An 11,335-nucleotide genomic window follows, 5' to 3' on the forward strand; every position below is an offset into this window, starting at 1 on the left:
TCCCAAGGCTACATGGTCAGTCTGAAGGAGTTGGAGTGTGAAGTTGGGATTCTGGTTTTTGAAATCCATCACTTCATCGTTCACCATAAAATCCTCTCAGGTGGGGCTGTGAGCGATTTCATGAGGCAGCATGTGTGCTGTTCAGCCCTGCAGGAGGTGAGCGAGCCCTCAGACAAATCGAGATCATTCCCCACTCAGCAAATCAGCTGGGCACTCACTCTCTCAGGAGGGAAATGGAGAGGTGGCGGGGAGTGTGAACAAGTAGAAAGCTCTGTAGGAAGGAAACACTGGCCAGCCCAAGCCAGCTTGTTGACAATCAGGTGGCCGGCTTGTTAGGCACCTTTTGGAAACAATGTAGACAGCTGGCCCAGCAGTGGGTATGGGGCCATGCTAGACAATGCTGATTTCCCAGGAATGGACTTGCGTGCGGGTAAAGTGAGATGCACTCTGCAGTAATGAGCTCTCTGTGTGGAGCTGCCCGTTCAGCTTTGGCACCTGGTGGCTGCTGACTGTGTGTTGGCCCTAAGCCCACAGACGGCTTTGTGTACCTGCGTCCCTGGTTTTCCCCGGTGAAACACCACTTGCCTTTGCCACCAGCTCCTTCCTCTTTCTTGGTGGAAATGTACTGATCCCTACACTGGTGCGTGGGAAGTCACGCGGTCAGCACCACCGCGGGCCTAGAAAAGCACCCGTCCCACGGTGACTTCAACTGACCCAGCCTTTGGCCACTTGTTTACAGTCCGCGGGCAGATGAAGGAGGAAGAATCGTGAGTCCCCTGAGCAGATGACTCACTGCAGACTGAAATGACAGGCCAGTTCTGAGCACTTAGGGTGACAGGCCACCTAGCAAGGGCTGGCGTTCTTTCTCTTTCTCATTCATTGATTCATTCATTGAACGACTGACCGTTCCCCAGTGCTCCAGGGACAGGTGCCATCATAGGCTTGGGGACAGTCACAGCAAAGCACAAAGCAAAGCCAAAGCCTCTCTCTTCTGAGGGAGTTTCTGCAGGGGGAGCCAGAGAAGGTAGAGGTGAGGGAGAAGTGGGATAGGAGGGCAGGCAGAGGCTGCTCCGTGGAAAGGAGGCTTTGGAGGTGCAGAGGGAAGGACCTCGGGGGCCACCGAAGGGAGTGGCCCTTCCAGGCAGTGGAAGTGACAAGGGCCTGGGGAGTATTAGGGCCAGCTTCAGCCCAGGAGGCAAAATCAGAGTGGAGAGGATGGGGGGGACGCGGGCCAGGTAAGGCAAGGAGGCCACCAGAAGCCCTTGGTGACACTAGCAAGATGGCAGCCACCTCCCTGCACAGAGGACACATGGGAGGGACTGGCTGCTTTCCAAGAGCACTCCAAGGCTGACAGGGAGCAGGCAGAGAATGTGGCCACACCTGGAGGATCGGATGACGGAGCAGGGACTCGGTGGAGGTGCGCACTGAGGCCGGGTCACTGCGTGTTGTTGAGCGAGCCCTGCGATTGCCCCTCATCACCCATGGACACACGTTCCCCAACCCTGGGCCCCCTGCGGGCAGTCTCCCTGGGACAGCCCGTGGGTGGCAGCCGGTCCCATCGGTGTTTGTGGTCTACGCTGGCAGGCACTCGGGTTGTGGAAATGTCATTCCCGGCAGCCTGGGATTAGCTTCTTATCTCTGTTTACCATCAGGGAAGGACTTTGGGTGGAGGATTCAGAACCTGGATGTAGGTGTGGGTGTACCACGTGCATGCACGAGCTCCCAGCCCCTTCTGGGCCAAACCCCCTGCTTAGAGAGGTGGAGAGAACCCACCTGTCACCCAAGCCTTGTTTACTCTAAGGACTGTCTGTTTTTCAGATCAGGATCAGGATTGAGAAAACAATGAGCGTCCAGGTCTTTGGGCTCCTTGGTCTGGGCTTCTCAGAATGAAAACAGAAATCTAAACAATTCAAGAGAAAAGGTTTCCTTGCTCACTCTCCAACTTCAGGGCAGGTCAAGCTGTGGGCTGACCATCTGAGAAGGAATTTAAGCTCAACACTCCAGTGCAGAACATTCCAAAGCACAGGTCCCAGTGGGTGCCACGTGGGCTAACCTGGTGATGACCAGCCTGGGCTGGGCACCGATGCTCTGGAACCGTCTCCCTGGACAGGCAATTCCGTGCCACGTTTCTGCAGAGGCTGCTCCTTCTGCAGTGTCCACTTCAGGCGCCTCACACTGAATGATGCGTGAGAAGACCCGCTGGAGAGACCCCTGGGGGGCTCTCAGTTTCAGCTAGAGTAGGTCAAAGGGTGGCCCCCAAAAGACACGTCTACACCTCATCCCTGGAACTCTGCAAATGTGACTAGGAGAATAAATCACAGATGTGTTTAAGTTTGAGGTCTCAAGATGACATGATCCTGGATCACCCAAATGGGCCCTAAATCCAGAGGTAAGTATCTTTATAAGAGACAGAGAGGAGCAGACACAGACGCAGAGGAGAAAACCAAGTGACGATGGCCACAGAGATTGGAGTGATGGAACCACAAATGCCCGGAACTACCAGAAGCCAGAAGAGATGAAGAAGGACCCTCCCCCAGACCCTTCAGAGGGAGCACAGCCCTGCAGATGCCTTGATTTCAAATGTCCAGCCTCTATCACTGTGAGACAATGAATTTCTGTTGTTTGAAGTCATCCAGTTTGTGGTACTTTGTGACGGTAGCCCTGGGGGATTGTTCTGTTTGTGCTGGTATAACAAAATGCCTGAGATTGGGTAGATTATAAAGAACAAAAAGTCTGGAGGCAGCACAGTCCATGGACAAGACACCAGCAGTCTTGATTGTTGCTAAGGGCTGCCCTCTGCTTCCAAGACGGTGCCTTGTCATCATGTCCTCTGGAGAGAGGAACACTGGGCCCTCAAATGGCAGGTAGAAGGGCAAGGAGGCTGAAGAGTGAGTGAACTCTATTTACAAGGGTCTTAATCCCATTCATGAGGGAGGAGCCCTGGTGACTAAATCACCTGTTTACGGTCTCACCTCTTAATGCCTTCACTTTGGCCATAAAATTTTAACACCTGCAATTTAGAGGGGACGTATTCAAACCATTGCACCCAGGAAACAGACACAGCCTCCCAATGGGAACGAAGCCCTTCCACCATCTTATTTCGGATTTCTGAGATGTGAGCACAGCGTGCCTAGACTTCCACCTGCAGAGCTAAGAGATAATAAATGGGTGTGGTTTGAAGCCGCTCGACGTATGGTAATTTGTTACAGCAGCAGCAATAAGATCTCCGGACAGTGGGATGTCATGTGAATGACCATTGGGGGCCGTGGCCTAAGCAGAAGGTCAGGGAGGGTCTGGAATGAATGACTGGGCTGACCGTGAAGCAGAGGCAGGAGAGAAAGTTCCAGAGGTGGAATAGGAAGGGTGGCCTTGGTTTTCATTTACAGTCACAATCCTGGGGAGGGGAAGCCATCAAGGGTTCTGAAGAGCCGAGGACAGAAAACCCAAAGCTTGGGGCCAGATGGTGGCCTCGAGGGAAGCCGGAGGCAGCTGCTCCCTGGGAGGCCTAGCGAAGGGCTCTGGCCCAGCCACTGCCGCCAGAGGTCACAGACAGGAGGTGACGGCCTGGGGAGCCCCGTGACTTGGGTCTCTCTGTCGCCCAGCAGCTATGGGGAAATAAACCCACTTGGACAACGGCACGTCACTGTGGGGAGCTGCTTCCTGCAGAGGGTCCAGCAGAGGTGAGGCAGGGTGCAGTGCTGGCCTTCACAGCGGCGACCCCAGATTCCCCCAAACAGCACATGACTCCCGTCTCTTCAAAGGATGCTCCAATCTGTCCCAACGTCTGTTCCAAACGTGTCCTTCAGACTCCAGTGACATGAAACAAGCTGGCAGCTCTCAAAAGCTCTCAAAAGGGAACTGGAGTTGCGTGTTTTATGTGCCCACAATCACTCGAGACTCACTGCGTTTGCAGAAGGCCTAACTGGGCTGGGAGAAGCTCCACCCAGAGCCCTGGCGCATCGGCCACTGAGGGACAGCCAACACTCAAACCAGCGAGGGGAGATGGACGTGGCAGTCACCAAGGGGTCCCACACCCGGACACAAAGTCTTCCTTCTCAGCTGAAGAGCAGATCATCTAAGAAAAAATCCACTAAAAGCAAAACACAAGTTTCAAGTATGCTCATGTTGAACAGGAATCTTGAAAGTTCGGAGGGAAGGCCTACCCTCTATCTGAAATGTACCCCTGCACGTCCCACCCACATTCCAAACGCTTTCTTCTAACTGCTAAGTATGTGTGAATGACACCTTTTCTGAAAACTCAGGGGACCAGTTCATTGATTGTAAGTTCTTCATTACATATTTCTAGCCACAACAACTAGGCTTCCCTGGTTCTATGGTCTGAATATGTCCCCAGAAAATTAATCCTCAACTTCACGTTAATGATATTGGAGATGGGGTCTTTAGAGTGAAAGGAGGCCTTGAAGGCGGGGCCCCGTGATGGCATTAGTGGCTTTAAAGAGGAGGGGGAGCCCTGAGCTGGCATGCTTGTTCTGTCTCCGCCGTGTTATGAGGCTGCAAGAAGGCCTCCCCAGGTGCCCACGCCGTGGGTGGTCTTGGACTTCCAGCTCCCAGAAATGTGAAAAATAAATTTCTTTTTCTTATAAACTATCCAGTTTCATGTATCAGTTAGAGCAGCAGAAAATGGGCTAAGACATCTGGTGGACTAAGGCACTCAGCTCTTACCAATGTCCTTGTTTCCTGAAGCAAGTTTCCTAGAGACAGGTCATGTCACGGCTGCTTGTGACAGCAAGAACTTCTCCCATTATCTTCATCCTCCCTCTTCTCCAGGCAGGGAGTGCAAGTCAGAGTTCACTAAACACACAACACTGGGGACAAAAAGGTCTCATGTTTAGCACAACTCAGAGCTTCTGGAAAAAGGGACAGCAACAGACCCTGCAAGTGACAGAAACCGTAGCCAGTCCATGGTCGAAAGGAGCAGAGTCTAACTGGGGCTTCTTTCTATGGTCACATACTATGTCTAGAGAGAAAATCACCGTTGATCCAGCAACAGTGCCTGACTGGCGCGGTTCTCCGACTCTGTGGGATCTACAGAGGGATTCCAGGCAGAGGCCACACCCCAGCCACCACCCCTTCTCTGCCCTGCCACTCAGCACTGTGACTGGCACACACAAGAGACATTGGGTCTCTAGAAAAACCCTGGATTTGGGTGTTTCCTGCTGGCATCTAGTTATATTATTTCCCTTGCCCCATCTGTATTAGTTCCCTGCAAACTTCGGGGCTCAGAACAAATTTATCTTATACTTGTGGGGGTCACAAGGTCAAAACCGTCCCCCAGGCCCTGGCAGAGGTGGCTTCTTCTGGAGGCTGCAGGGGACAATCTTTTCTGCCTTTCCAGCTCCAGAGGCCTCACATCCCCTGGCTCAGGGCCCCTCCTCCTCCCCAAAGCCGACCAGAGCTCTCCGGCTCTCTGGTCACATGGCCTCTTCTGACTCAGACCCTCCTGTCTCCCGCCTGTGACTACTCCAGGCCCATCCAGGTACCTTCCCCGTGCCCCGGCCCCTGCTCCAAGCCTAGACCCCCCACCTGCCTTCTCACTCACCGCCGCCCACGGCCTCTGTGCTCAATTGATCCCTGACAGCTGGCCCTTCTGGCCTGGGGTAGGGAGAGAGGGGACTCTGCGCACCCGCCTTCAGCCCCCTTCAGACACTGCAGAGGCTGGTGTCCTGGGCTGGATGGTGCCCTCCTCACCCACTCCAGGTTCATGCGTTCAAACCCTACCCCCAGGTTCCTGCAAAGGCAAGTTATTGGGTTATGGTCATTGCAGGTGTAATTAGTTGAGATGAGGTCATCAGGGTGGCCCTAATCCAGCAGGCCTCGTATCCTAACAGAGGGGGGATTGCAGACGCACAACTGTAAGGTGGGGGGAGAAGCCCAGGTGAAGGTAAGGCAGCCATCAGGGTGATGTGCCTATCATCCAGGAGCCCCAAGGTGCCGGCAACCCCATGGGAGCTGGAGAGAGGCATAACCCCTCCACAGCCACGGAAAGACCCAGCCCTGCTGACCCCGGGACCAGGACTCCAGCTCCAGCACGAGCCGGTTCATCTCCGCCGTTCAAGGCCCCGGTCCGTGGTGCTTGGTCACCACCACCTGGCAAAGGGCATGCTGTGAAAGTGACCGCCATGCTTTCCCGACCCCTGCAGCCGGGACTCAGGGTGAGTAGGCCCCAGGGACTTGGTGGCCTCACACGAGATGTGGGGGCAGGGCTGATGGTGGGGACAGGCGGCTGTCTAGCTGCAACCCGGGCATCACCACTGGGCTTCCCAGCCTTGGTAGCCCCGCTCCCTTAGTGTAGCTGCAGGTCCTCGCTGTCCTGAGCGTGCAGCAGTGGGAGCTCGGCTCCTGGCAGGCCCTTTGAAGGATTCTGAAAGCTCCAAATTCCAGGTGTTAAATCCTACTCTGCGCCCCCGGCCAGAGGGCTGCATTGGGCCCCTGAGCCGGAACCCAGACCAGGTGAGACGCCATCCACTCTCCGGCACCCGCTGCTGTCTCTGCGGATCCTTGGTTCACCCTTTTGTCTGTGCATCACCTGGACTTGACCTTCACAGGAACATTAATCTTGTCATCTTATCCCGCCCCTCACCTCCTCAGGCTGACATCAGGGCGTGGCCTGCAGTGGGCAATTTTGGGATATTTATGGAAGAAGAAAGGGAGAGAGGGAATTTCTAAGTTTAGTTGCTCTGTTAAGAAGCTTCCAGAAGTGTTTTCAGGACACTTGGAGTACGTGGACGTGAGGTCAACATAAGTTACACGTTGGATGATCGCTGCCCCGGGAGTCGCTAGCTTTCCCCTTTGCTTTTAAAAATGACGTTTCACCGCTTCAAATGAGAAACCTGGAGCTCCCAAACAGTGAGGTAGTTCACATCTTGGGGTGGGGGGAGGTACTTTAAGAACCCGAGGGGCAAGGTGGGAACCCACATCTGTTCCTGCGGCCAGGGGGACACTTGCGGGAAGTTCGCATGCCCATCTCCTCAAGCCAGCCCTGTTCACCTGGCAGATTAAAGGGCCTCCTGCAGAGTAGCACGTTTGGGCTTCCTTGGGGATGCTCCGGCCCACCTGCTTTTGTTAAGGAAGTTTTACTGGAACACGGTCACGTCCGTCTGTTGACATGTTGTCTAAGCACTCTGCAGAGTTCAGGAGCTGGGACAGGGACTGCACAGCCCATCTGGCCCCTTCAGAAAATATTTGTCAGCTCCTGCTCTAACCAGCCCCAGTGGCCAAATGGCCTCGCCCCGCCTGCACTCATGCTCTGGCCTTGGTGTGTGGGGTGGAGATCAGCTGTTCACTGAGTCCTGTCCCCTTCCTTCCTGGGTATGTGGGGGCCTGTAATTCCCAGCCCCACACAAAAATTCTCCATTCTTTCTCCCACTCCTATCCCAGGGCACCCAACAAAATTCCAGAGTGTGGAGCAGGGGCACCAAGTGGTGCCAGAGAGCAGAGTCCCAGCCCTGCTGACCTGCAGTGAGATTGTGAGAAGCAAGAAATAAACTTCTGCAGGGTGTTTTGTTACAGCAGCTCAAGTGCAGCCAGTCCTGACTAGTGCTGGGGTCTCTTGCATTTCTCAGAGGTTAAAAGGGCACACTGGCCCCCATCTCACCTGGGCATTTTCAACCTAACCACAGGTTATTCTCCTGGGCAGAATAAGCACCTCTCCTGCAAAGGTGGTGATTCCTTAGTACCTCCAAAGACACTGAAAATGTACCAAGATTCGGGCCCGTGCTGCAGGCCCCAAGCTTGTGAGAGTACGTGTATGGAGTGCCTATTGCTGCTGGTGACACTGACAAGAACATCCGGGGCAGTGACAGCCCTTCAGTGAGGGTGGCCACCATGGCAACTGCTCTCTGAGAGTTATTTCATCTGCACGATCCCCAGGAGGTGGGGTTACTCTGATCCCATTTTATGAATGAGGGATGGGAGGCTGAAGAGGCCAACCGCAGCTCTCAGGTGACAGAACTTGTGAGGAGGGTGGAGGGAGGTCAGACTCCTCGGAGTCGGGGACTTGATTCCATGTGAGCTTTCTAAGGAGCCGGGCTGAGACCAAGCCAGACTCTCAGTGGTCCCTGGAGGCCGCCTCCCACTGTCCAGACAGAGAGGCCTGGGCCACGTTTCCCCTGCTCCATTTCCTTCAGTGACCAAAACCCCCTCTTAAAATGATGAAAATAGCATTATAATAATCTAGACTTGATGTTCTCCATCTTATGAAAGTGTGGATAAAAGCATTGCTGCTTTTGCAAGTCTGAAAACAGCACCCAAGTAGGAATTTGTCAATTTGATATGGGAGTTTAATCTCTCTCCTACCAGATGACACCCACAAGTCTCTCCAGAACCTTCCTCTGAGCCCTTCTGCAGCCCTGCCTAGCCGAGAGCCCACCTCACTCAGGGCCCGGGGTGGGGCAGGCTGAGGGTGTCTTCCCTGGCACCAAGGGGCCCAGCAACTCCCTCTCCTGGGCAGAATAAGCACCTCCCTGAAATTTGACTTCGTGAGCACATTCCCCACGGCGTACCACGGCGTCCTCATTTCAGGGCTTTGTGTGGGTGGTGGGGACATTTCATGACCTCCAATAGTCAGAACGTCCCCTGATCTGATCAGGCCGTCTATGGGAAGACACCCTCTGGGGAGAAGAGACACAGGGTCCTAAGACTCCGTTCCTGTGAGTCACGACGGCAGCGTCACCCGCCCTGAGAACAGGCGCTGGTCTTTGTGGCATCCCACAGTGTCTCAGCTCCGACAGGGTCCCGCAGTCCACCCTGTGTGGTTGTCAGAACCCGAGTCCTGGAGAGATGGCGGTGCCCTTAGGTTTCCAGGCCCGACGTCATGAAGCACACGCTGGAGTTCCAGGCACACAGCCCGGGATGTCCGGAGGCACCGAGGCGCCCACTGAGACCTGTGGGCGCTCTGAGGGTCACAGGGGCAGCCAGAGGCCCCAGCTCAATGGTTCTCAGTTAGGGGTGGCTTTACACACACCTGCCCCCACAGGGGATGTGTGGCCACACCTGGTCCCTAGCCAGGACGAGGAAGAGCGAGGGAGGCACAAGAAAACTGGGCTCCACTCGCAGGGCTGGGAATGCAGGCAGGCGCCTCGTTCTCTGCCCCGTCCCTGCTCTGGCCAGGACACGTCTCAGCTGTCACAACTGGGGGAAGGAGGAGAGGCTGTTGGCCTCCAGTGGGCAATGACAGGTCCACCAAACATGCCACCCTGACAGGACAGCCACAGACGAAGAGCGCCCCGGCGCCAAGTGTCCACAGTGCCAAGCCGACAGCCCTGCTCTAGGTAAAGTGTCTAGTGAGAGGTGGCGGCATAGTGGATTCTGGAGCCTTGACCGCTCTAGAGAACCAACTGCAGTTTCCACCTCTCTAATGATCCAGGCAAAGTGCCCGAGTCCCGTGAAGCTAGCCCTCAGGCTGAGCAGGCGGGAGAGGGTGGGTCACGGAAGCCAGCTATAGCGAGGACAGCGTGACAGGCCAGGGAGATGGGCTCAGCCCTAGAGCTGCCCTATTGGTTACAGAGAACATGGTTCCCAGGGCCATCACAAGGTGCCTGTCATTCAGAGAGAGAAGTGGAGCTGAGCCGGGAGCAGTGGACACGCCTGTGATCCCAGCAGCTCAGGAGGCTGAGGCAGCAGGATCATAAGTTCAAGGCCAGCCTCTGCAACTTAGTGAGGCCCTAGGCAACTCAGCAAGACCCTGTCTCTAAATAAAATACAAAAAGGGCTGGAGATGTGGCTCAGTGGTTAAGCACCCCAGGTTCAGTTCTCAATGCCAAAAAAAAAAGAAAGAAAGAAAAAGAAATGAGCTGAGCTAGAGATTTCAACACCCCGCTGTCTGCCAGAGTAGCAAGCCATGTATTATTTTATTCCAGTAAACACCCCGTGACAGGCTGGGCCAGTCTTTATCCCTCCTGGCTGATGGGGTTTAGGAGTCGGTGAGCCATGGGAGGTCACACAGGCACAGTGACAGTCCTGAGCTGCACAGGCCCTTCTTCAGGACCAGGGCCCATCATGGCAGCTTCAAAACTCAGGAAGAACAATGACACCTGCCTGTCAGCCCTGAACTGTCACCTCTGAGAGACCAGGTGACATGCTGGTGTGGACTTGCTCTGGGCACCACACGGGGCAGACTGACGAGGGCCAGGCTTGACCTGACACTGGGCACCACACAGGGCAGACTGACAGGTCCAGCCTTGACCTCGACTCACACGGAGGGGTCAGCTTGACGAAGCCTCCGCACGGCGGCCAACAGGAGCAAACCGTGCACTCGGGGACGCCTTCCCAGGACAGCTGTTGGAATGACGCACAGTCACTGGGGTCCACCTGACATGATGATCCCAGTGACGAGGACGCTGGGCGGTTCTGGAGACGGGGTCTGGGGCAGGCAGGCTGGTGACCACTCCCACCACAGACTGCACAGAGGCCACCTCAGCTTCACCCAAAACCACTCCTGCAGGGACCCCGCCCAGCGGCTGCCCGTCCATCTTGGACCAGCACCACCCATTTAACCCGCAGCTGAGGTATCGTTCACCTTTAGAAACGTCCCTTCTCCTGGGTGTCCTCAAGGCCTGCCGAGGGAACTACGGCACGTGTGCTCCATCACAGGGCCACCAGGAACGAACCCACTCCTTTGGGAGAATCTCTCGTTCCCTGCCTGGTTGAGGCTGGCTAAGGCCGTGGTGGAAGGGGGCACAGAGGAGTCGTTTTGCTTTTTGGTTTTGGTTTAACCTTATTTGTTCTTGTTGGTTATACACGACACTAGAGCGAACTCGGCATATTAAACACACGTGGAGTACAACCTGTTCCAGTTAGGGTCCCGTTCTTGGGGTTGAACATGGCGTGGAGTCACACTGGTCGTGTGTTCCTGTGTGAGCACACGACAGTGATGTCCCGTCCGTTCCACTGTCCTTCCTGTTCCCGTCTCTCCTCCTTTCCCTTCATTCCCCTTGGTCTCATCCAATAAACATCCGTTCTTCCCTCCTTCGCCGCCACTCCACATTGTGAGTTAGCATCCGCACATCAGAGACAGCATTCAGCCTTTGGTTTGGGGGGTCAGACTTATTTTACTTAACATGATAGTCTCCAGATCCGTCCATTTATCAGCAAATGCTATATTTTCTTTCTTTTTAATGGCTGATTACTATTCCATTGTGTATATGCACCACATTTTCTTTATCCATTCATCTGTTGAAGGGCACTAGGTTGGTTCCATAGTTTATCTATTGTGCTGCTATGAACATTGATGGCGCTGTGTCACTATCGTACACTGATCTTAAGTCCTTTGGGTATAACCCAGGAGTGGGATAACCTGGGTCAAAAGGTGGTTCCG

At 54.7% G+C, this 11,335-nt stretch overlaps 1 long non-coding RNA gene across 1 annotated transcript in view; it reads right to left on the minus strand.

Moving 5' to 3' along the window:
* The window catches only part of LOC308652660, an 8,693-nt gene extending 3,899 nt beyond the window's left edge, over window positions 1-4,794 (minus strand). Inside the window, exon 1 of the long non-coding RNA XR_014022884.1 lies at window positions 4,684-4,794. This is a non-coding gene — a long non-coding RNA (uncharacterized lncRNA). The remainder of the gene's footprint in view (window positions 1-4,683) is intronic.
* Between the last annotated feature and the right edge of the window lie 6,541 nt (window positions 4,795-11,335).

Source organism: Spermophilus citellus (assembly GCF_964194105.1).
Source record: "Spermophilus citellus genome assembly, chromosome: 7".
Lineage (NCBI taxonomy): Eukaryota > Metazoa > Chordata > Mammalia > Rodentia > Sciuridae > Spermophilus > Spermophilus citellus.